The 5,865-nt window shown below is 44.4% G+C and overlaps 1 long non-coding RNA gene across 1 annotated transcript; it reads left to right on the forward strand.

Moving 5' to 3' along the window:
* The first annotated feature begins 803 nt into the window (after positions 1–803).
* LOC129842157 (uncharacterized) lies at positions 804–1,302 on the forward strand. Its single transcript, XR_008757475.1, has 2 exons — positions 804–1,031; positions 1,134–1,302. It is a non-coding gene; the product is annotated as an uncharacterized LOC129842157 (long non-coding RNA).
* The last annotated feature ends 4,563 nt before the right edge of the window (positions 1,303–5,865 follow it).

The following is a 5,865-nucleotide window of genomic DNA, read 5'->3' on the forward strand; positions in this document are numbered from 1 at the left end:
AGATGGTTTTGTGTTGAGTGTATATGTCTAGCGTTGTCTATGTTGGTTAGTTATCTAGGAGAGTCTATGGTTACCTGAATGAGTTCCCAATTAGAGACAGCTGATTTCGGTTGTCTCTGATTGGGAGCCTTATTTAGGGTAGCCATAGGCTCTCATTGGTTGTGGGTAATTGTCTATGTAAAACGTTTGTAGCCTGTATGTATGTGCACAACGTTTGTAGCTTCACGGTCGTTTTGTTGTTTTGTTCGTTTTGTTAAAGTGTTTCGTGTTTATTTTTGTCATCTTTTAAAATAAAAGAAGATGGCTTATTTTCCAACTGCTGCGTTTTGGTCTGTCAATCCGCCACACGATCGTGACAAGTCACCTTGACTTTTTCCACATTTTATTAGTTTACAGCCTTATTCTAAAATGGATTAAATAGTTTTTCCCCCCTCATCAATCTACACAAAATACCCAATAATGACAAAGCAAAAACAGATTATTAGAAATGTTTGCTAATTTATTCAATCTTAAAAACTAAAATATTACATTCAATAAATATTCAGACCCTTTACTTAATACTTTGTTGAAGAAACTGGTAGTGATTACAGCCTCTAGTCTTCTTGGGTATGACGCTACAAGCTGGGCACACCTGTATTTGGGTAGTTTCTCCCATTCTTCTCTGCAGATCCTCTCAAGCTCTGTCAGGTTGGATGGGGAGTGTCGCTGCACAGCTATTTTCAGGTTTCTCCAGAGATGTTTGATCAGGTTTATGTCTGGGCTGTTGCTGGGCCACTCAAGGACATACAGAGACTTGTCACGAATCCCGCTTCCTGAGTCTGTTTTTGCCTGTGTTCTGTCCTGGAGTGTTTTTTCCGGTGTCCTGGAACGCACCCTGTCTGGTTGCCGGGCGACGTAGCTGGTTGGGAGATCTCTGATTTACCGCACCTGTTTCCAAACCGCTATCTGCACACCTGGTCCTGATCATCACCCCTCCACTTCATAAGCACTGACCTGACATCCATTCCCTGCCGGATCGTTAGCCATGAACAGTATGTCGTGCCAGCGTATTAGCCTCCATTTTGATAGAGTTTGTTTTGTTGTTTTGTACGTCTTGCTTGCCTTGAACTTACCTCCGTTCTCTCTGTCTACAGTCATTCACCCGGAACACTCATTCCTTCCCTGCCTGGTCGTCGGTGGCTTCTGTTACTCCCTTGGATCTGCCTATTCAATCCCATCAACTCAACTCCGCTGCCCGCTCCGCTACCTGGATCTTTCTATCTCTACACTTAAACTTGTAAATAAATACTCACCTTCGTCTTACTCTCCTTGTCCTGGTCTGCTTCTGGGTTCTACGTTAGAAAATTGTGACACCCGAAGCCACTCCTGCATTGTCTTGGCTGTGTGCTAGGGTCGTTGTCCTGTTGATAGGTGAACAGTCACCCCAGTCTGAGGCCCTGAGTGCTCTGGAGCAGGTTTTCATCAAGGATCTCTCTGTACTTTGTTCTGTTCATCTTTCCCTTGATCCTGACTAGTCTCCCAGTCCCTGTCACTGAAAAACATCTCCACAGCATAATGCTGCCACCACCATGCACACGTAGGGATGGTGCTAGGATTCCTCCAGACGTGAAGCTTGGCATTCACGCCAGAGAGTTCAATCTTGGTTTCATCAGACCAGAAAATCTTGTTTCTCATGGTCTGAGTCTTTAGGTGCCTTTTGGCAAACTCCAAGGGGGCTGTCATGTGCCTTTTACTGAGGAGTCGCTTCCATCTGGCCACTCTACCATAAAGGCCTGATTGAGATGATTGTCCTTCTGGAAGGTTCTCCCATCTCCACAGAGGAACTCTGTCAGAGTGACCATCAGGTTCTTGGTCACCTCCCTGACCAAGGGCCTTCTCCCCCGGTTACTCAGTTTGGTCGGGCGGCCAGACTTTGAAGGTTTTGGTGGTTCCAAACGTCTTCCATTTAAGAATGATGGAGGCCACTGTGTTCTTGTGGACCTTCAATTCTGCAGAAATGATTTGGTACCCTTCCCCAGGTCTGTTCCTCGACACAATCCTGTCTCGGCGCTCTACAGAGAATTCGTTCAACCTCATGGTTTGGTTTTTGCTCTGCCATGCACTGTCAACTGTGCACAGTACAGGTGTGCCTTATATAGACAGGTGTGCCTTTCCAAAACATGTCCAATCAATTGAAATAACACAGATGGACTCAAATCAAGTTGTAGAAACGTCTCAAGGATGACCAATGGAAACAGGATGCACCTGACCTCAATTTCCAGTTTCATAGAAAAGGGTTTAATTCTCTGTCATTATGGGGTATTGTGTGCCGATTGCTGAGGATTTAAAAAAAAATGTAATCCATTTTAGAATAAGGCTGTAAAGTAACAAAATGTGGAAAAAGTCAAGGGGTCTGAATACTTTCCGAAGGCATTGTATAGCAAAAACAATATTACTGCTAGGGGATATGTGGTTTATGGTTAGATAATATTACTGTTAGAGGATATGTGTTTTATGGTTAGAACTAAGATAATATTACTGCTAGAGGTTATGTGGTTTATGGTTAGATAATATTACTGTTAGAGGATATGTGGTTTATGGTTACAACTAAGATAATATTACTGCTAGAGGATATGTGGTTTAGAGTTAGATAATATTACTGCTAGAGGATATGTGGTTTATGGTTAGATAATATTACTGCTAGAGGTTATGTGGTTTATGGTTAGATAATATTACTGCTAGAGGATATGTGGTTTATGGTTAGATAATATTACTGCTAGTGGATATGTGGTTTATGGTTAGATAATATTACTGCTAGAGGTTATGTAGTTTATGGTTAGAACTAAGATAATATTACTGCTAGAGGATATGTGGTTTATGGTTAGATAATATTACTGCTAGAGGTTATGTAGTTTATGGTTAGAACTAAGATAATATTACTGCTAGAGGTTATGTAGTTTATGGTTAGATAATATTACTGCTAGAGGATATGTGGTTTATGGTTAGAACTAAGATAATATTACTGCTAGAGGATATGTGGTTTATGGTTAGATAATATTACTGCTAGAGGATATGTGGTTTATGGTTAGAACTAAGATAATATTACTGCTAGAGGATATGTGGTTTATGGTTAGATAATATTACTGCTAGAGGATATGTGGTTTATGGTTAGAACTAAGATAATATTACTGCTAGAGGATATGTGGTTTATGGTTAGAACTAAGATAATATTACTGCTAGAGGTTATGTAGTTTATGGTTAGATAATATTACTGCTAGAGGATATGTGGTTTATGGTTAGAACTAAGATAATATTACTGCTAGAGGATATGTGGTTTATGGTTAGATAATATTACTGCTAGAGGATATGTGTTTTATGGTTAGATAATATTACTGCTAGAGGATGTGTGGTTTATGGTTAGATAATATTACTGCTAGAGGATATGTGGTTTATGGTTAGAACTAAGATAATATTACTGCTAGAGGATATGTGGTTTATGGTTAGATAATATTACTGCTAGAGGATATGTGGTTTATGGTTAGATAATATTACTGCTAGAGGTTATGTGGTTTATGGTTAGAACTAAGATAATATTACTGCTAGAGGATATGTGGTTTATGGTTAGATAATATTACTGCTAGAGGTTATGTGGTTTATGGTTAGATAATATTACTGCTAGAGGTTATGTGGTTTATGGTTAGATAATATTACTGCTAGAGGATATGTGGTTTATGGTTAGATAATATTACTGCTAGAGGTTATGTGGTTTATGGTTAGATAATATTACTGCTAGAGGATATGTGGTTTATGGTTAGATAATATTACTGCTAGAGGATATGTGGTTTATGGTTAGATAATATTACTGCTAGAGGATATGTGGTTTATGGTTAGATAATTGTAATGGTAGTCCTCCTCCTCTTCAACCGAAAAGGAGGAGTAGTGATGGAACCAAGGCGCAGCGGGTTGTGAACACATAATTTATTTAAAGAAAACACGAAAACACGAACTCGACTATAAACTAACAAAACAACAAACGGAGTAGACAGACCTGGACGACGAACTTACATTAAACACGAAGAACTCACGAACAGGGAAAATAGACTACACAAAATGACGATGTACAAAAACAAACCGAACAGTCCCGTATGGTGCGACAAACACTGACACAGTGTCACGATCATGTGGTGGATTGACGGACCAAAATGCAGCTTTTGGAAAATAAGCCATCTTCTTTATTAAACAAAAACACGAAGATGAACACGACACAAAAACTCTATACAAAATAACAAAACGACCGTGAAGCTACAAACGTTGTGCACAAACATACAGGCTACTAACGTTCTTACATAGACAATTACCCACACCCAATGAGAGCCCATGGCTACCCTAAATAAGGCTCCCAATCAGAGACAACCGAAATCAGCTGTCTCTAATTGGGAACTCATTCAGGTAACCATAGACTCTCCTAGACAACTAACCACCATAGACAATGCTAAACATCTACACTCAACACAAAACCATATACTACACCCATTAACCCCTTTACCAAATAAACACCCAAAAACAACAAAACATAAACATTCCCCATGTCACACCCTGACCTAACTAAAATAATAAAGAAAACAAAGAATAATAAGGCCAGGGCGTGACATAACCCCCCCCTTGAGGCGCGAACTCCGGGCGCACCATACACAGTCTAGGGGAGGGTCTGGGTGTGCTCCCCTCCACGGTGGCGGCTCCGGCTCTGGTCGTAGTCCCCACGTCACCACAGTACCTAACCACCTCCTAGGCCTCCTCCAAACGACCCCCCTCCACATTAACCCCATTGCATTCAGGGGCAGTTCCAGACTAAGGGGCAGTACCAGGGTAAGAGGCAGTACCAGGGTCAGGGGCAGTACCAGGATCAGGGGCAGTACTAGGGTCAGGGACAGTACCAGGGTAAGGGGCAGCACCAGGGTAAGGGGCAGCACCAGGGTAAGGGGCAGAACCAGGGGAAGGGGCAGCTCCAGGGTAAAGGGCAGCTCCGGACTGAGGAATGGCAGCTCCGGACTGAGGGACTGCAGCTCCGGACTGAGGGACTGCAGCTCCGGACTGAGGGACAGCCCATGGCTGGCTGACAGATCTGGCTGCTCATGGCTGGCTGACTGATCTGGCTGCTCATGGCTGGCTGACTGATCTGGCTGCTCATGGCTGGCTGACGGATCTGGCTGCTCATGGCTGGCTGACGGATCTGGCTGCTCATGGCTGGCTGACGGATCTGGCTGCTCATGGCTAGCTGACGGATCTGGCTGCTCATGGCTAGCTGACGGATCTGGCTGCTCATGGCTAGCTGACGGATCTGGCTGCTCATGGCTAGCTGACGGATCTGGCTGCTCATGGCTAGCTGACGGATCTGGCTGCTCATGGCTAGCTGACGGATCTGGCTGCTCATGGCTAGCTGACGGATCTGGCTGCTCATGGCTAGCTGACGGATCTGGCTGCTCATGGCTAGCTGACGGATCTGGCTGCTCATGGCTAGCTGACGGATCTGGCTGCTCATGGCTAGCTGACGGATCTGGCTGCTCATGGCTAGCTGACGGATCTGGCTGCTCATGGCTGGCTGACTGATCTGGCAGATCCTGTCTGGTTGGCGGCTCTGGCAGATCCTGTCTGGTTGGCGGCTCTGGCAGATCCTGTCTGGTTGGCGGCTCTGGCAGATCCTGTCTGACGGACGGCTCTAGCGGCTCCTGTCTGGCTGGCGGCTCTAGCGGCTCCTGTCTGGCGGACGGCTCAGTGGGCTCATGGCAGACGGGCGGCTTTGCAGGCTCATGGCAGACGGGCGGCTTTGCAGGCTCATTGCAGACGGATGGCTCAGATGGCGCTGGGGAGACGGATGGCTCAGATGGC

The sequence above is a fragment of the Salvelinus fontinalis genome, unplaced genomic scaffold (assembly GCF_029448725.1).
Source record: "Salvelinus fontinalis isolate EN_2023a unplaced genomic scaffold, ASM2944872v1 scaffold_0018, whole genome shotgun sequence".
NCBI classification, from domain to species: Eukaryota; Metazoa; Chordata; class Actinopteri; order Salmoniformes; family Salmonidae; genus Salvelinus; species Salvelinus fontinalis.